Genomic DNA, 20,744 nt, shown 5'->3' on the forward strand with positions numbered 1-20,744 from the left:
CAATGAATGTACAAATGCGCTTTACACAATTGATGTGTGTATGGATTGTGATAAGAGTTGTATGAGCCCCTAATAAAATGATTTAAAAAAAAACTTATGAAGAAAATCATTTAAACAGAAAACATAGCACATTTCTCTCAAAGGTATGATCGCGCTTTCTGGAATCTATAAACTAGCTGTAATTCTGTGGAGGTTAGCGATTGTGTACTCTAGTTGGCAATAGCATTCTTGAACACTTCCTGATGCCACCCTTTGATGGTGAGATTTCATGTCGACTCAGTGCTACCTGTGTGAAGGTAGGGTGAAATCCAACCTATCAGTCTGGTCACCATCTGATGACACCTCTTAAGGTGTGTGGCCTTTTCATAAGAGAGACACTAAGTAAATAGAACTCTCTCTGGTTCTTGGCCTTCCTGCTTGCCTGGATTTTGCACCTGGCTCTGGGGTCATGGCTCATAGAGCCTGCAACTCTGGGAGCTATGCTACCCTGCCACGTACCAGGGGATCTTGGATCCACATGACCCTGCACCCACTGGCCTATGATCTATCTCCCAGCTCCCACCTCATCTTCCTGCCTTCACCCACTGGCATCTGGGTGAGTCTGAAGTGGCCTTCCACTAGCATCGGATCCATGGCCTTGAACTGAACTGGGCTGGGTCATTATCTTGATATAAAATTATTTCTTGATATAAGGCTTTTTCATTTATATATATTTATATATGGTCTCTACGATTCAGCATTGATTCAACGGTCATGAGATATGTAGATCTATCACTGGTTTTCTCTAGAGATCCCACACCTGTAGAAAGAGTATCTGGAGGGGATTCCCATGTTAACTAAGTATTAGGGGCATTTCCACTCCCATCTCCTGCCTCCAGAGACCCATGAGGACCCTGGCTCAGCTATCTCTGTGCAGCTGATAGCACAGAAGTAATTATTTGGGTGAGAAGAGAATACCACAAATGCACAAAGATCTTGCTGGGTCTGCTTCAGACATGAACTTTAGACTTCTCCCTGGGGAGATGCCCTGGTTGTGTAGTGGTTACGCCTTGGGCCGCTAACCACAAGTTCTGCAGTTTGAAACCACTAGCAGCTCCTTGGGAGACAGACAGGGCTTTCTACTTCTTTAAAGCGTTACAGCTTCGGAAACTCACGGGGGCAGCTCTCCCTTGTCTCATAGCATTGCTTTGACTTGATGGCAGTGAGTGAAGCTACCTGGGGACAGGTTTAATGTCTCTGTTTCTCTCGCAGAACCACAATCACAGCACTGTGACTGACGATGGATATAAAAGAGGCAGGAGGAGAGAAGGTGGGAAGGAAGCAAAGAAGGGAAGTAGGGACATCCCAAGAATGAAACGTCCAACTTTCGAGACGAGCATTCTCTGTGATCACAGATCAAATATCTCTGTGATCACAGATCAAATATGAAACTAGAGAATGAATCCATGAACTGAACTATTTCCTTTTTGATTCTCATTGGGGAGGGGCACCAAAATCCCAAAACCAAACAACCTCACTGCCATAGTGACCCAAAGGAAAGGGTCGAACTGCCCATGTGAGTTTCCAAGACTTAACTCTTTACAGAGTTAGAAAGCCCCATCTTTCTCCCCTGGAGCAGCTGGTGATTTTGTGTGTAAGTGTGTGTGTGTGTGTGTGTGTTTTCATTTTCTTTCTTTTTTAAAAGAAATCATTTTATTGGGGGCTCATACAACTCTTATCACAATCCATACATAACATCAATTGTGTAAAGCACATTTTTACATTCATTACCCTCATCATTCTCAAAACATTTGCTCTCCACATAAGGCCCTGGCATCAGCTCCTTATTTTTCCCCCTCCCTCCCCACTCCCTCCTCTCTCATGAACCCCTGATAATTCATAAATTATTATTTTGTCATACCTTACACTGTCTGACATCTCCCTTCACCCACCTTCCTGTTGTCCATCCCCCAGGGAGGAGGTTATATGTAGATCCTTATAATTGGTTCCCCCTCTCTACCCCACCTTCCCTCCACCCTCCCACTGGTCCTGAAGGGATCATCATCCAGGATTCCCTGTGTTTCCAGTTCCTATCTGCACCAGCGTGCATCCTCTGGTCTAGCCAGATTTGTAAGGTAGATCATGATAGTGGGTGGGGAGGAAGAATTTAAGAACTAGAGGAAAGTTGTTTGTTTCATCGTTGCTACACTGCACCCTGACTGGCTCGCCTCCTCCCCGCAACCCTTCCGTAAGCAGGATGTCCACTTGTCTACAGATGGGCTTTGGGTCCCCACTCCACACTCCCTCTCTTTCACAATGATATGATTTTTTTTGTTCTTTTATGCCTGATACCTGATCCCTTCCACACCTCGTGATCACACAGGCTGGTGTGCTTCTTCCATGTGAGCTTTGTTGCTTCTGAGCTAGATGGCTGCTTGTTTACCTTCAAGTCTTTAAGACCCTAGATGCTATATCTTTTGGTAGCCAGGCTCCATTACCTTTCTTCACCACATTTACATATGCACCGACTTTGTCTTCAGTGATTGTGTTGAGAAGGTGAGCATCATATAATACCAGTTTAATAGAACAAAGTATTCTTGCATTAAGGGAGTACTTGAGTGGACACCCAATGCCCATCTGCTACCTTAATACTAAACCTATAAATAGATGCACATAGATCTATTTCCCCATCATATATAAATATATTTACATATGCACATGCCTTTATTTAGACCTCTATAAATTCCCTTTGCCTCCGAGCTCTTTTCTGTATTTCCTTTGATTTTCCTCTAGTCCCACTATCATGCTCAGCCTTCATTTGGGTTTCAGTAATTCCTCCTGGTTACATTACCCTTGATCAAGCCCTACCAGGCCTACACCCTACTAACCACCGATTTGGATCACTTGTTGTTCCCTGGTCCCTGGGTTTGGTAACACCACTTCCTTTCTTCACCCCCACCATCCCCTGTTACCGTTGGTCCCGTTGTTTTCTCCTCCAGATTGCAGCTGGTGATTTCTAACTGCTGACCTTGCAGTTAGCAGCCCAATGAGTATCAATTACACCCCTAGGGCTCCTGGGGGAGGAGCACACGTGCTAAAATATTAGTTGCTAATTTCCATATAGTCTTTGCCCATGGGATTCACAAGTGGTCCATAAAAGCCCCCTTCCCACAACTCTCCTGTACACAGACACCAAAAGCTAGGTTTACTAACCCCATGACTCCTCTCACTGAAAAGGACTTCAAGGCCCACCAACTGACCAGAGTTTCACCGCACTCCACAAACTGCTCACCAGTGTCCAGGTTTCAGGCCAGTTCCCTCCGGAGTTACAGGTAGCTGATAAAGGCCAGCCAGACTCCCCTCTTCTGGCTTAGGTTGGAGGGAGCCTGGGAAGCCACGTCAGGCCACTCCCTGTGCTGAGACTCCAGACATCCAGCAGAACTGGAGGCGACTGCTGGCAACCAGCTGGGTGGAGGACCGTGGGTGGTTTGTGTTCCACAGTAGACTTTCTTTGCCTTTGTCCTTCTCACTTAAAGCTTTCCCGATGGAGATGCCTTCTCATTTCCACATGCTTTCTCTCTCTCTGAAAATGAGCCACTGAAGCACCATTCTGGATGGCTCTTTGGGGGGGGGTCGGCGGCGGGGACTTGATATTTATATTTGGGGTGAACAAGGCCCTTTGCTTCCCCTTGACTCCGTAGCTTTTTATAGTTCTGCTTTCTGGTGGAACAGCTAGACCTCTGGAAGAGTTTGGAAACGTGTGCATATGGGATGGCAGTGGTCCAGACCATGAGGCATCAGATGACCTGGAATATATCCAGGCTAAGTCAAAGAGTCCTGGTGGTGTAGTGGCTTGCTTGAGTGACCAGTAGTCACAAGGTCAGCCGTTCAAATCTGTCAGCTGCTCCATGGGAAAAAGATGAAGCTGTCTGCTCTCATAAAGATTTCCAGCCTTTGAAACCCTAAGGAGCAGTTCTCTGCCCTGAAGGGTCACTATGAGGTGGAATCAACTCCTAGGCAGTGGATTTGGGGATTGGAAATCAAAACAAAAAATAAAGAAAAAACTGAATGAACATACTGCCAGCAAGTCATTTTTGACTCTTAGCCTGGTTTTGTCTGTCCAACAAGCTAAAAATGCTCTTTCTGTTTTCCTCATGGCCATCAAACCCAGGGTGATGACCCCATGTGATAGAGAGTAGAACCGCTCCATAGAGTGTCCTTGTTGGAATATTCATGAAATCAGATAGCCAAGCCTGACACTTCTGGGTGGGTCTGAACCACCAACCTTTAGCTTAGTAATGGAGGGCAAACCATTCACTGCCACCCAGGGACCTTTTCCTGTTTCAAAGGACCATAAACAAGCAAAGAATATGTAACAAAGACATACGTGGTCTCCAAAGCCTCAAATATTTACTCTCTGGTTCTTTACAGAAAAAATATTAAAAACTTGCCAATAAGTCAAAGTGCTATAGAACATAAAACATCCAAAGTCCACAGAAAAGATAAAGGACCAGATGAGGCCCGGAGGGCAAACATCCAACTCTGAGAATGAAGGGGTCTTAGCAGGCTTGGTCTCTCCTCTCTACTTAGAGCTCCCTACCCACTTATAATGAGATGAAGGCAATGCCCAGAGTGGACTCAGTGGACTCTGAGCCAGCATCAGACTTCACTCCAGCAGCTGGAGGAATGAGTGTCTCAGTACTGGAGGGCCATCTGAACAGGGACCCCAGCAGTCACAGCAGCCAACTTCCAAACATCACTTCCTGATGGAGCGGAGCTTCCTTACCAGCAGCCCCTTTTTCTCTCAGCTTCACAGCCAATGGAGACTAATGGGGTCCCCTGAACTGAAATAGCCTACAGCTCACTGCTCTTGTTGCCACCTGTACACACAGGATGGCTGCCACCTGCAGAATCCCTCCCGGCGATGCCCAGGAAGATTGAGGTCTCCTATTGGGCCCACAGGTAAAGTAGGTGGGGGGTGGGGTGGGGGGGGTGGGACTCTAAACACCTCATGGTTAAGTGAAATTGAGAGATAGTGGAAGTGTCCCATTAACTTTGTGAAGCTCCTTCAAGCAGTCCCTTCATGCTGTTTCCACAGTCGCTTCCCTGTCATGATGGTGACTGCTGCCCAGAATGCCACTGCAAAGGTTGCCTGGGTGCCGTCAGCTGATGCCACCAGACCTGACCACAACCCTTGCAACACCACAGGGATTCCCCAGTTTGCAGTTTTCACAAGCTGAGCCCTGGGCTTGAACCCCACTGCGTGTGCCCGTGTCTGCGCTACTAATTGAAATACTCGTGGTTTAAACCAACCCAAGGGTGCCTTCAAAGAAAGAGCTGGCAACCTATTTCCAAATGATCACAACCACCATGGGACACCTATGGAGTGCGGGTCTACTCTGACAAAGGTGAAGTTGTCATGTGTTGAAACTGACTTGACAATAGCTGGTTTGGGTTGGGTTGGGTTGAGTTGGGTTGGGTTGGGTTGAGTTGGGTTGGGTTGGGTTGGGTTGGGTTGAGTTGGGTTGGGTTGAGTTGAGTTGAGTTGGGTTGAGTTGGGTTGGGTTGGGTTGGGTTGGGTTGAGTTGAGTTGGGTTGGGTTGGGTTGGGTTTTTCACCCTACTTGTGGCTCCTCTTTCCACAGTCAGGGCTGAACCCATGGGTTGGAGTGAAAGCCCAGTCCCTGAGACCATCACCAGGTTGTTTGCTCCATGTTGGTCTTTCTCGTGGCTTCTCTAGTCCCAGGTCCTTAGGCAAATCAACTGCACCCCACCTACCTGTCTGTCATAAACCAACCAGTTGCTGTGGGGTCAACTTGGACTCCAGGCCATTCTAGGTGTTAGAGAATTGTGCTCCCAAGGGTTTCCCCTAGATCTTTCCTCTGAGGTGCTGCTGGAGGTCGACTCTGGGCGCTGGAGCATGAGTCAGCTTGTGAGCACCTCCAGCTGGGGGTCACTTTGGTGTTACAAAGGTCGTCTTTGGGTCTGGTAGCTCCAGCTGACAGCACCCAGGCACTCCACCCACCTCAGTGGCTCCAGTTAGCAACCAAACTCATTAATTGTTGGCACCACCTAGGGGCTCCTTCTGTCTCTTGTACAAGTTTGCATTTATTTCTCCTCTTGGCAATCTGAGGACATTTGACTTCATGAGCTCTGTACTAGTGTCCTAGGATGACTATAATTTACCCAAAACTGGGTGTCTTAAAACAACAAAGATGTCTTCTTAAAGTGCTGGAATCTTGAAATGCAAAGTCAGGGAGACAGCAGGCTATGTACTCTGTAGAAGTCCGAGGAAAGTCTCCTTTTAACTCTTCCTAACTTCTGGTAGTTGTCAGCAATCCTTGGCGTTCTTCACCCCAGAGATATATCACTCCAATCTCTGCCTGTCTCCACAAAGCCTTCTCCCAGTACATCTCTGTGTCCCTTCTCAGCTTCTTATGAAAACGTACATAAGTCATTGGTTTTAGGGCCTTTCTTGCTCCAGCATGACCTTGTCTTAACTAATTACAACGGCAAGGTCCTGAGCTCCGAATAAGCTCACATTCTGAGGGCCTAGGTAGCTATGAATTCACAAGTCCTAACATCTCTTGCCATTTTCAAGTTCTCTCAAAACCCATCACTAAGAGTTACGGAATGTTCCTCTGGTGCACACGGGATGATGTTAAAGCAGTGTTTGGGACCACCCTGCTCCAGGTTCTCAGCTACACCTCCCACAGGCAGGGAAGTCGCCTCTGCTAAGTCATCCCCCCGATGGACCCCATGGGATAGAGCCATAAAGTGACAGTGAAAATGGAAACATTGGCAGTTCATTAATAAAACCACTAACCTGAGATAACATTCTGTCTTGGCAACTTCATTAGTCACCAGAAACACAGATTGACATCTTAGTTTTTGTTGTTAGGTTAGGTCACGATGAGTTGATTGTGACTTGTAGTGATCCCATGGACGACAGAACAAAATACTGCCCTGGTCCTGTGCCATCCCCACTGTTGTTGTTGTTGTTGCTGCCACTGTGTCAATTCATCTCGTCAAGGGTCTGCCTGTTCTTTGCTGCCCCTCCACTTCACCAAATGCAATGTCCTTTTCCAACAACTGGTCTCTCCTGATAACACCATCCAAAGCAACGGAGATGAAGTTCCACCATCTTTGCCTCTAAGAAGCATTCTGGTTGTACTTCTTCCAAAACAGATGGGTTTGTTCTTTTGGCAGCCCATAGTACTTTAATATTCTTCACCAGCAACATGATTCCAATACATCAATTTGCTTTGGTCTTCTTTCTTCAAGATCCAACTCTCACATGTATGAGGCGGTTAAAAATACTATGGCTTGGGTCAGGCGTATCTTAGTCCTCAAAGTAACATCCTTGCTTTCCCACACTTTGAAATGGTCTCGTGCAGCAGATTTACCCAGTTCAATGGGTCTTTTGATCTCTTGACTGCTGCTTCCATAAGCATTGAAGTTGAGCCAAGTAAGACAAGATCCTTGACGATGTCAATCTTTTCTCTGCCTTATAGCTTAATGACCACATTCCCTTTGTTTGCTTAAAAGAAGAGAGGAGAATGCTGGCTGGGCCTGGACTAAGGAAGAAGCCCCTGCCTTCTTGCTGGGCCTCATGTTTAGAAAGACAGATTAAAAGAGAGCTCTTTGATTTTATAGGAAGCTTCCCAAGCGCCCACTAGTTTCTCACCCAATGTCTTCTGTCTGGCCAGGCAAATCATTGACCAGTTGGAGCCCCCACGGTAACCACAGAGAAGGCAGAAAGATCACTTGGAAGAGCATGAAGTGAGAGCTTCCTTCCTCCCTAGTGCCCGACCCCCACCAACTACCTGCAACCAGTCCTCAAACTGAAGGCAACCTCCCCATCTCCAGGACTCTCCTACTGCTGTCTATCACTGACATATTTACAGTACTGACCTAAATTGCTATTTAATTATCAACTATTCCATTCTTTTCCTGGGGGGGGGGGGTGCTCCTTAACTATCCCCTCTAGAAGTTGCAGGCCAGTTCCAAAGCCAAGTAGGGGAAGCTCTCAAGGAGAATCCCTTCCTCCTGTCCTGTGCGTCTGCTGCATGCAGTCTCTTACTCCGGTCTAGGCCAGCTCACTCTTCCCATTCATGTCTAGTGCTGCGGCCATTTCTGACTGCCTCTGGCCTATCACTTTCTGCCTAGGAAAGTTAGTCAACTATGAAGTTTAAAGAAGTACAGCGCACACAAGACTATCCTCACTTTGTAGGTGACCCCAGCTGCAACGTTTGAGACCCTCCAAGGCCACTCTCAGTCACAAGAATTCACTAGAAGGATTTACAGAACCCACTGAGAATTATTATCCTCACAGTGAGAGCTTATTATACGGAAATGTACAGATGGAAGTCGGGCAAAGTGGGGGCATGGAGCTTCTGTTAAAGGTGATAGAAAAATTTGGAAACTGATGAGTGATGATGGTATGGCTTGAAGAACATGATGCACATGTGAAGAACGTTGAAATGGCAAACGTTTTGTTTCCTATATAATTACTGCATTAAAAAAAATTTTTTTTTAACCAGCCAGAGGAAGTAGAGCATAGGGCAGAATCCAGGAGGTTCCCAGCATGAAGCTCCCAGGGATCCTCTCTCTATGGAATCAGGACAGCATTACTGTCCCAGCATCAATATGTGACAACACTCATGGAGTATTGCCAACCAGGGAAGGTGACCCAAGCCGTGGTGGCCAGGGTCTTTCTTAGAGCGCTGTCATGTAGGCATGGAAGATCTCACTCTCCACTCATCAGGAGTTTATCTCAAGAAATCCAAAATCCTCACCCTAAATCATGTTGTTTTGGTGTCCCAGAGCCCCCACCCTGAAACATTGCCTCTATCTAGCTGTCTACAAGTCTACAAGTAAACAAAGACACACCTACTAAGCATGACATTCTAAGAGTTCTCAATTGCCTCCCAGAAGAGAAAAAAAGCCAGACCTCTTTGGGAGCAAGGTTAAATTCATTACACATCACCCCACCCTCCAGTCAGCCAGAATCCCCTTCCCATGACTAGCTGTAAGGGCCCTAATTACAAGTTTGTCACTGATGCCACTACCCTCCTCTCCCTGAGTCACAAGCATTCAAGAAGGGGTGGAGGCAGGGGACAGGGATGGTTGGGCCAGCCTCACACCATATCTGAAATGTGTACAGCTCTCTCTAACACCTAGACCTGCTGCCAAGGACACTCCACCAGATCTTTACTTCACTGATTTCCTCAGAGCCTCATTACATCTTCTTCCAAGTCATCCTCTTCTGACCATCCCCACAAGACCACTGGGCTTTAATCAAACCAAAGAGCATGCCTGGAAATCTGCTTTCTTGTCCAGAACACTCCAAGATTCAAGCTCTCTCTCATTCCATGCCATCAAGAGGCTTCCCTCACAGGTGGTAGGAAAGCTGTAGGGGATTTTGCTATCTAATCCCACACACCATCAGACTATGCCAGCTCAGTCTTCAGAATAACACCACACAAGGAAATTCGTGCTTTCCAAGGTGCTTTTGGTAAAAACAGTTTTACTGACATATAATTCACGTGCCAAACAACTCAATGGTTTGCATATATTAGGAAGAGCTGTGCATTCATCACTGCCATCAGTTTTAGAGCATTTTCTTCATTATTGTTCTCACTGTTATTAGCTTCCCCTGTTGATCCACCCCAACTTCCCATGGCATAACCCTCAAAATAATTAATCTAGTTGACTGTCTCTACAGATTTGCCTATCCTGGATTTTGTGCAATGGCAATCATACCAAAAACAAACAAAAAATCCAACAACAATAATAAAATAAAACTCAGAAAAACTTCAATCCAAAGGAAAGCACAAGTCAACAGTTTATGGATAGCAGTCTGAAGCTGGCCTATACTTGTATAATTCCCTTGTCTCAACTGTTTTAAATTCTATATCATTGGCTAAATTAATGGCACTACCAAAAGAATTACTGTGGCAGTTTCAAAATCTGTCAACTTGAGAAGTGGTGGAGTCTAGCCTGTCAATCAGGTCACAGCCAACAAGACCTCTGTGTGGCCATGACCTTCTCCTGAGGGTTCTGGAAACTCATGTCTTCCTCCCTGGAGGTGGGACACAAACTCTTCCTGGAAGGCATTCCTGTTGACAAGCCACTTGGAGCTATGCTGATTGAACCGAGGCCCTGGAGCCGGAGGAGCCACGTGGAGACCCATGCCAGAACCGCGATGCTTCCACCACCACTGGATCCACAAGACTTTATACTCACTGGCCTGTGATCTTCCTGCATTTGGCATCATTGCATGTATTGTGTGAGTATGAAGAGGAATTTTTAGAGTGGTATTGGACATATGGGCTAATATCAGACTTATGAACTTGATCTGGACTGGGCTGGGATATTTTCTCAATATAGAATTGCTCTTTTATATAAAGCTCTTTCTTATACACATATGAGTGTCTAGGAATTTGTTTCTCTAGTCAACCCAGACTAACACAATTACCTTATGCTCCAGGGTTATAACTGATAATTTTCTCTATCATAAAATGATAGTGATGTCTCTAAAGTGAACCACAGACATACATAAACATAAATATATTAATAGATTTGGGGCTTTCACTTAATTCTAGCCCCAACCTAAGAATAATCAGTTCTTATGACATGACCCTACTTACTACTCACCCTCAGGAAGAAATCACTGATGATATGGGTGAGAGGGAAAAGTGTGGTAAAGAAACCAGATGATGCATGGCTGTCAGAAGGAATAGCTTCTTGGGTCTTAAAGGCTTGATTTCAAACAAGCACCCATTTAAGGGAGGTGTCAACTAAATCTACATCAGCGGTTCTCAACCTGGGGGGGGTCGAATGACCCTTTCAAAGGGGTTGCCCGATTCATAACAGTAGCAAAATTACAGTTATGAAAAAGCAACAAAAATAATTTTATGGTTGGGGGTCACCACAACATGAGGAACTATATTAAAGGGTCACGGCATTAGGAAGGTTGAGAATCACTGATCTACATGAAAGAAGCCTGTGTGATCCAAGGATTGGAAATAATACAATCCAAATCCAAAGAAGGAAATGGTATCAGAGCTTGAATTGAGAATACATGATTTGCAGGAGATTATGGATGACAGCAGAAGCCCAAAATCCATTTTTCAGGGTTCATACATAGATTAAGCCTCTGATGAATACCCTCTGAATGTAGCGGAAGGATGTGAGTAGTCTTGCTATTATACAGAAAACATTATAAAGTTAATTATGGCAGATGTAGTTGAGTTAAATGTAACACCTCATCATTTGATCTCCTTTTTGGTCCATTGTAAACTTGTTTCAGCTTTTAATATTTTCTGATTTCTTTTTATTGAAGTTTTGTTTCATTTTTCCCCCAGGGAAGAGCACAAACGCAGTCCCCCGCTACCACAAATTATGCAGTCGAGTTTCCCACATTTGGGGAAATCGCAGGGGTCAGCACTTCCCGAGTGCAATGGATGAGCCTCACCCTGGGAAAACCACCTTCGTGATCATGGTATCTCCCCTGCCAGGTAAGTATGATTGAAGTTTTTTCTATCTTTTACCTATCATTGTTATTGGGTTTTTGTTTGTTTGCTTGCTTGCTTCCTGTTCTGTTTGTTTTTTTTCCAGAAATGAAATCCAGTAGTGTATAGGTAAATCTATAGAGACAGTAAGTGGATTAATAATTACCTAGGGGTACAGCAGGAGAGGAATGGGGAAAGGAGGAGCTAACAACAATGAGTACAAGAAGAGAGGGTTCTGAAATTGTGGTGTTGATTACACGATTCTTCTTAATAGTATGCATGGCTAAATTACATGACGTATGAAGTAAATGCCAATAAAACTATTTTAAAAACTAGAACAAGTTAAGAATGAGTTACTGCTTGCTGAGAGCCACTGTCTGTCTTTGTCTCGGCATTTGTCTTTTTAACAGCGGTCTCATGCAATATTTGTCTTTTGGTGATTGACTAGCTTCATTTAGTATGATGTTCTTTAGGTTCCATTGCGTCCTGAGATGCTTCATGGTTTTCTCAATGTTTTTTAATGGTGCATAGTATTCCACTGTGAGTATGAACCAGTCTCTATCAATTGATCTACTGATGGACTTTTTGAGCTGTTCCCAGTTTGTTGCTATTATGAACAGTGTTATGATAAACATGGGAATGTTTATGTCTGTGCCCTGTCTCTTATTCTTTTTTTTTTTTTTTTAACCATTTTATTAGGGGCTCATACAACTCTTATCACAATCCATACACACATCAATTGTGTAAAGCGCATTTGTACTTCATTTTCAAAACATTTTCTCTCCACTTAAACCCCCCAACATTAGGTCCTCATTTTTCCCCTCCCTCCCCGCTCACCTCTCCCTCATGAGCCCTTGATAGTTTATAAATTGTTATTTTGTCATAGCTTGCCCTGTCCTACGTCTCCCCTCACCCCCTTTTCTGTTGTCCGTCCCCCAGGGAGGAGGTCACATACAGTCCCTTGTAATTGGTTCCCTCCTTCCTACCCACTCTCCTGTGTCTCTTATTCTTTAGGGTATGTACTCAACACAGGTATTGCTGGATCATAAGAGATTTCCATTTGCCAAAGGTGATTTTGACAAAGCAATACATTTTAAAATGTACATCAGATGTGCTTTTTTAAGTGTATGTTTCAAAATATACCCATGGTCTCTTGGACAATTACCATCACTGGTCACAACCCCAGCAAGGCCTGGACTGAGATTGTCTTAATTACCTACTGCTGCCATAAGAGAAAGGCGCCCTGGTAAGGTAATGAGATTCACATTGGACTGCTAACGATAAGTTTGGCAGTTCAAACTCACCAGCCACTTCTTGGTAGAAACATGAGGCTTTCTGCGCCTATAAGGAGTTATAGCCTTAAGAACCTTATACAGGGTCGAGATGAGTCAGAATCAACAAGACAGCAATGGGTTTGCTATAACAGAAAGATCACAAGTGGTCTTTAAAACGTTGGCACAGTTCTGGAGGCTGGACGTTCAAATCAGCCAAGTCAATTTCTTCTGTGGTCTTCTCTCCCAGTTTCTGCTGGCTGATGTCAACCATTGGTGTTCCTTGTTGTCTGTCTTCCCCTCGTGTCTGTCACTCTGTCTCTTCTGTTCCTTCTATAGACCCATCCCACTCTGTAGGACTTTGTTATCCCAACAAAAGAAAATCCTGATTTTCAAATAGGTTCACAGGGAGATTTCACCATATCTTTTAGGAAAACAGATTCCATCCATACTGGTGTGAGTCAGAAGAGCTGACGTGGTGCCCTGGCTCCCCCGGTTTTTGTTGTGTGCACTTGTCCTTCCTGGGCCTCCATGTCTTCATTTGTCAAATAGAGATATACTAGTCTTCCCTATCAGAGTGTAAAAGGATCTTTTAATTAGAAACCCACAAAAAAATAAAATAAAAACTATATACCAAAAATAAATAAAATAAAAATATCAGAATGTAAACTTGGATATCCAATGAAGTGATAGCTATTCAAAGAGCCCATCTAGCACAAATTATACAGGCATACAGTCTATTTTTTTTCTTGTGTTGTGGGCTAGCAGCAAGAGCCTCCCCATGACATTATTGCATGCTTGGGAGCCCTGATGGCACTGGGTTCTAGGTTGGGCTGCTAAGCTCAAGGTCAGCAGTTCAAAATCACTAGCTGCTCCACGAGAGAAAGTTGAGGCTTTCTACACCCATAAAGAATTAGTCTCAGACAAGCCACAGGGCACATCTACCCTGCCTTATAGGATAGCCATGAGTCTGAATGGAATGGATGGCAGTGAGTTTGGTTGGGTTTATTCTCTGATGCCTACACTGGCCTGTGGTTCTTAGCCATAGTGAAGCTGTGTATCAGAATTACCTGGCAAGCTCTATCAATACACACTCCTCCCCAATCAAGAACCAGAAATATCCCAGTGGGGGGAGGGTTAGAGGAGGATGTATATTTTGAAAAAGCCTGCCCCTATGCAAACAGTTCTGCTACGAACTTCATCGGTGCACCATCCCCTTCCCCCGAAGCTCAGCTCCCCCGAGGAACCACTGAGAGTCAATGGCCCAGAAATGCCCTCACCTTTAGCTCGTTCCAGTTCTGCACCCAGTGAAAGCTCACCACACCTTCCTGAGCAGGACATGCTATTCGCCCCAACATCCTTCTCACTTTCACTGACGTTGCCTCTTTATTCCGCAGCACAACTGCTTCTGTCCCTCGGCCGCTGGCAGGCCTGGAGATGGTGGCCATGGAGAGGTCTGTGGGGTAGCAAAGGTTTCCAACAGCCCCAGCGCTGGCACTTGTCTTTCTGAAAGCCCTTCTACAAAACGGGAGGTAAAGAGGCTCCCTGAAAGCCAATAAGCCTTCTGGCTTTTGTGGGGTTCTGTGCAAGCCATTTGGAAGGACGCCAGACCAAATGGAAAGTTCAGAGAGGCTTGCGTGGGGGTGAACCAACATTTCAGCAACTAGGTCACTGCTATCTGCCAGCCTGGGGCTGGGAAGAGATGGGAGACAAGGATGGTTGACATTTCCTGAGCACCTCCTGCGTCCCTGAACCCTATCCTCTAACACTTCCAATGACCCCATGAGCAAAATGCAGTTTTAACCCACTTAACCCAGATAAGGAAGCTGCTATGGATTGAACTGGCTCCTTCACTCCTCCCCAGCCCCATCCTCTGTTCCACAAAACGTATGTTGAAGTCCTAACCCCTGGTCCCTGTTCACATGACCTTGCTTGGAACTAGGACCCTCAAAGGAGCCCTTAGAGTTGAGTATGAGGTCATGTCGGAGGAGGGCGATCTGCGTGCAGTCTGAGTGGCGTCCTAACAAGGAGGAGAGGAGAGGTTAACTCATATTGGTGATTCTCCAAGCCTTCTGTGACCCAAAGGCTGATGTCCCCTGCTCCCACTTAGAACCTTCAGAGAGAGAGCTTGACCTTGCTGGCACTCTGCATCTAGGTTATTAGCCTGCAGAACTGTGAGACAATAAGTGTCTGTTCTTATAAACCATCCAGCTTGTGGGGCTTTGTGATGGCAGCCTTAGGATACTCAGCCATGAGCTAAGGATCAGAGAAGTTTAGAAGCTGGGGGTGCCCGCTGAGTGTCAGCTCTCCTAGTTGGTCCCGGTTGTCAAACCACTGGGTCATGCAAACAGCTAACACACTAACTGAAAGGTTGAAAGTTCAAGTTCACCCAAAGGCATCTCAGGAAAAGAAAATGCCTAGTTACCTCCTCCTGAAAATGTAGCCATGGAAAACACTAGGAGACACAGCTCTACTCTGACACACGTGGACTTGTCATGGGTTACAAGTGACTTGACCCCAACTGGAGGTTTTACTGGCCAAACCACTAGGTTACAGCCACCAGAGAGAGGCTGGAGCATCAAATCACAGAAAACATAGGCTGGCCTGCCAACGGGGCACTCAGAGAAAGTCCTGCCGTTAGATTAAGTATGCTCAGGCTGTTGAGTGTGTGGAAGGCGCCATCCCATCCAAACCTGGTGGGTCGTCCATGACATTGTACGTGACTTTCCATTCATGAGCAAGTCTCAGGAGCCTGCCCACTAGAATAGCCCCCACCTCCTTGTCTCCCTTTCTTTCAAGGGAGCAGCTCCAACTTGCCACATGGTTGAGAACACCTGGGGCTGTCCGCCAGTCCCAGAGCCCTAAGTGCTCTCTGTCTTGTTGCACTAATGATCCAGGAGCAGGAAATTCTCAGATCAGCTGAAGTGCCCTGGGCTTGAGACAGCCTGCGTCCTGGGACACTGAGCCCCAACCTTGGGCTCCCTGCCCTTCCTCCCCACACTGATGAGTCACTCAAAGGCTTGCTCACGGCAAGCAGAGTTTCCCATTTATTTCTCCTCCCCCTCCCCAAACGCATAATGTTTCATAATAGCTGCTATGCCTCAGTGTTTACTCTCCACATTATAAAGCCCTTATTTCTTAAATGTTTGCTTAGCATTTTTTGCACAGCAAACGGAGTCACACAATGGCAAGGGAGAGATGCCCAGAGAAGTGCTATGTCTAGAGGGTTCCAGCTCCCGGCTGAGCTGTGGGAGGTTGGACAAGTAGCCCATGGTGGAAGCTGCAACACCACTACCTTTGGAGCCCTCTCTCCCTGCAACACCCCTGCCTTTGGAGCCCTCTCCCTGACAGGTCACTGGGGCTGTGACGCCCACGGAAGCTCGAGGTCAGGTCAGCCCACCTCCTGCCGGAAGCACATAGCGGAAGCGTGTGGAGGGTTCAGATCCCAGCTGGGCACTGATGGGCTCCAGCCTCGGCAGGTGCAGAGATGTGGGCTGGCCCACAGGTGGCCAGTGGTTCTCAGCCCAGGGGACTCCGGTGGCTTCTCCTGGGCCAGCAGGTTGTCCAACCTCTGCTGTGACTTGGCCCTTCCCTCTTGGAAGGCATACTCTATACGGGTTTCCCCCGCTGTCCGAAGGTTGGGCATCTGATGAAACCGTTTTATACACCAACATGCCGAAAAGTGAAGAAGCGATTATCGTCAATTTCTATGGGGGGGGGGGAAATGGAGCATTCTCGAATCTAAAGAATAACCCACCAACTCCTACCAAATTACACATCAAACAAAAAAGAAAACTAAGAGAGAATCAAAGCAGGAGGGAACTGACAAATGCACAGCCTCGTGAGAGTTGGAATAGTCTGCTTGATGTTGTGCCCAGGGCAGGAGCTTGGCACCACCCCTCTCATGGCTCAGGGCAAGCTGGCTCTTCAGCGACTCCCAGCTAAACACACGAGGAGCTACCGGTTTGCTTTTCGCCCTTTTCCCATAAGAGCAAAACTCCCCTGCAGATTTCTTTGATTTAGCAAACATAGGGACTAATGTAGGATGCCATATGTCTAGTATTGTGGCGAGAGGAATGACAGAGCCCTCCACTGTGCTCCTGTCGAACCTGTACATAGGCAAAGAGGCAGGTGCTCCAACAGAGAAAGGGAGTCGTGCATGGTTCGGAAGCAGGCAAGGTGTCAGGGCTGCATCCTTCCACCATACTTATTCCATCTGTGTGCTGAGCAAATAACCAGAGAAGCTGGGCTTTGTAAAGAAGAGCTGGGAGGAAGCCTTACATCAGGACTGGAGGAAGCCTCGGGAACAGCTTTCAGTATGCGCATGTCACAACCTGGCTATGGAAAGTGTGAAGAGGACTTGAAGCATGTATGAATGAAGATTCAACACTACCGCCTTCATTATGGATGGCAACTCAACATACAGAAAAGAAAAAGCTCCTAACTGGACCCAGGAGCAGAATCATGATAAACACAGACAATCTTTTATCCCCCAACAGTTTCATTGGCACATAATTTACATAGCATACAATGGAGTCATTCAATCGTTCAGTCAGATCAAGGGGAGTTGTAGAAGCACCACCACATCTATCTTAGAGCCTTCCCCCAGACCCCCTTGTTTCCATCACCTTCGATGTGAGTTGTACAATCACAATCAGTTCTAGTGCTTCCTCCTCCCTCCCGCCCTCGTTATCCACTCCCCAAATCCCCTTTCCCTCCCTATCGCCCATCCCCCACCCCATTCCCTATACAATCTTGTATCAGTTATTACACAAAAACACAGAAAATCTTGACGCTTTTAAGCGTGTCATTTTACTTGGATCTGCAACCAATGCCCGTGGAAGCAGTGATCAAGAAAGCTGTTGGCAATGCCCTTGGCAAAGAGTTCAAATGCAGTGACTCTGTCTGTGTGGCTGAGGTTCGGCTGGTTGCAATGCTTCACATGCGGGTGAAAGCTGAGCACTGAGTAAAGAAGACCGGAGAAGCAGCTTCACCTTTGAACCGTGGCATTGGCAACGAATATGAACTGTAAGAGGGTTTCGGAAAGTTCTTGGAGAAATGGAAAGGAAAGAAATGGAATAGAATGTTTCCACGAGCCTTTTGAAGACTCCTTATTTACCATGGATTTCCAGAAGAGCAAGCAAATACGTCTTGAAAGAAATACCACCAGATGCTCACTAGAAGCAAGGATGGGGGGATGTCATCGTAAGTACTTGGGGGATGTGATCCGAAGACAGCCGTTTTCTATGTGGAGAAAAACACAGAGAGAATGTTTCCCCAAGTGGGTGACACTGCCCTGTGAGGTCACTGGAATGACCCAGGGGGACTGCGAAAGCTGATGCCTGTGCTTTAGTCTGGGTTATGGGCTATAGTAAAAACGTTTTTAATTGCTACGGAATTATGGGAAATTTTTTTCTTCCTGAAAATGGAGGGATACACCAAATAAAGTTGGGAACTGACAAGAAGACTCTGAGAGAAATGGAAGGAGCCCAGGTGGTGTCGTGCTTATGCATTGGACTGCCAGCCGTAAGGCCAGCAGTTCAGGACCACCAGCTGCTCCAGGGGAGAAAGACAGGGCTTCCTCCTGCCTTTGAAGCCTAGGCATCTCACAGGGGCAGTTCTACCCTGTCCTATGGGGTCACTGTGAGTTGGCAGGGACTCGATGGCGGTGAGTAGATGAATGAATGAGTGAAATGGATTGACACCATGGCTGCACAGCCACTCAACCAGAGCAATGATTGTGGGGATGACTCAGGACTGGGCAAGGCTTCCTTCCGTTGTACATAGCATCTCTGTGTTGAAACCGGCTCATACGCACCTAACAACTGTAACCACAGCAATGTAGGTCTTTTTAAGACGTGAAATAGCATAAAGCGAACTTTGAAAAGGATTAGGTACTTGTATTCAAAAACTCTTAGGGTTTTCAAAACCCTTTCACGGGTGTATTTTATTTGATTATCCCTACTCCCTTGAGGAAGGCATGACAGAGACCGCTACTATTTTACAGATGAGTGAACGGAGGCACTAAGCTTACTGGCTGACTTAGGTCGCTTGGCTGGTGACTGTCAAAAATCCAAACTCACTGCCATGGGTTCATGTCAACTCCTGGTGACCCCATAGGACAGGGTAGAACTGCCTCTGTGGGATTCTGAGATTGTAACTCTTTACAGGAGTAGAAAGCCCCAGCTGGTGGTTTCAAACTTTGGACGTTGAGGATCGTAGCCCAATGCTAACCACTGTGCCACCAGGGCTCCACTTGAGACTAGAAGTCAAGTTTTGTCACCGTGCTGCATCCCTCTCTGCCAGCTGTGTGGTGTGGCCTCAATTCGCTTCAGTACATGGCCCCGTTCTCTAGCCACCACATCAGAAAACTGGATGCCCTTCTGGAATCACCTCCTACCCCCACCGTTTCTTCCCTACAGCTCCCTGCAGCCCATACCTTCTACTCTAGCCTCGCCGTCATCACCCAGGGACCCCATCCTCCTCTCCATCCTCTGACATCCAGAGCACGTGTCATTAGGTTTCTGCCTGACTAACCTTCCAGGGATTCCTCATGGCCATCAGGGTACAGCCCAAGCTCCTTGCATGACCCCCACAGCCCCCTACAACTTGTTTGCCCCCTGACAATAAGGTGCTATGCACATACGGCACCTCACGCATTGCCTATGCTTGAGGCAGCACCTGACCCCAGCCCACCATCTGCTCCGAACACTTGCCGATCAACTCCGAGTGATCTCTCAGGATGGAGCTCAGCATCACCTCTTCTGAGAAGACACCCCGGACTGCCCAGATCCTGGGTAAGGGCTCTCCTCACATCAAGTGTCTCAACTGGACACAAGCCTGCTCTCCTCAGTGGGTGACTTTTGTCTCTCCCAGGAGGCTGTGAGCTCCTCAGGAGGCAGGACTGGATCTCCACTCTCTGGATCACACAGGCCTGGCAGAGCTCATGGATTTTGAGGGAGTAAACAGGCTCAAGGACTTTGGTTGGATTCCTGAGATACAGATGCTCAGTGGACTTTAGAGTTTCCTTCCTAAGCCCATTATCTTTTCTCTACTAGCTGTGCCTTGGCTTCTTAGGGGGCAAAAAAGTGCCCATGCAAATGACAGGCAGGATGACAGCTTTTAACTACTCTTGACTTCACCACACCAACCCACTCACGCTGTCCCATCTCGCACACACATATACACACACACACACACATACACACACACACACACACACACACACACCTCCCCGAAGAGAGGTAAGAGGAGTGCACCAAGGTGGGATCAGTCCTGAAAATACAGCTCAAGTCAATGTCAGGCACGGGTGGACCCGATGCCCACGGGGTTCTCTGAGCTGTCATTTTCAGGAAAGCAGAGCCCCCAGACTGTCTTGCAGGACACCACGGGGCCAGCTCAAATCACCGCGCTTAGTATTCTGAGTGCTGTTTGCCCCACAGAGGTGCCCTGGTCTCCAAGCTCCCAAGGCCTGGCAAAGCAGCATCTGACACGAGTCCTGGGTGTAGGCCTATGTCCTTCCCACAGGGGCGTGGGGCGCCGGGTAAAGGGCTGGGAGGGAAGGGGGAAGGAGTGTGGAGAGGAGAGCCACCTCAGGGGGCCTGGAGAGGGCAGGGGGGCTTGCATATCTCTGCATCTCTGGAGAAACTGAACAGTCAGAAACGAGGCGCTCGTGCCAAGGAAAAGAAAAGAGATCTTTGCTTGGTTCCCTGATTTTTAACAAAGAACCACTGGGCACTTGCCTGGAGGTTAGGGCTGTGCCAGGCTGGGGCCCTGACAGTCAATGGGCAATTCCAAGTCCAACACCAGAGATAGAAGGAGGAGGGAGAGCCCAGAGGGAAAGAGGGCAGGTCCTCGGGCAACAGCAACCCTGTGTTTCGGGTATGTTGTTGCTGTTGTCGTCCGTTGCCACGGGGTCAGCTCCACCCCATGGCAAGCCCACGTCCAGTGGGATGGAGCCTCGTCGGGCCGGGGCCATC

General features: G+C 47.0%; 1 non-coding gene across 1 annotated transcript; it reads right to left on the minus strand.

Moving 5' to 3' along the window:
• Positions 1-11,344: 11,344 nt before the first annotated feature.
• On the minus strand, positions 11,345-11,508 carry LOC115872395. The gene has a single exon (XR_004047804.1). It is a non-coding gene; the product is annotated as a U1 spliceosomal RNA (small nuclear RNA).
• Between the last annotated feature and the right edge of the window lie 9,236 nt (positions 11,509-20,744).

The sequence above is a fragment of the Echinops telfairi genome, unplaced genomic scaffold, assembly GCF_000313985.2.
Source record: "Echinops telfairi isolate 266 unplaced genomic scaffold, ASM31398v2 ScPeMD7_7424;HRSCAF=8462, whole genome shotgun sequence".
Taxonomy (NCBI): domain Eukaryota; kingdom Metazoa; phylum Chordata; class Mammalia; order Afrosoricida; family Tenrecidae; genus Echinops; species Echinops telfairi.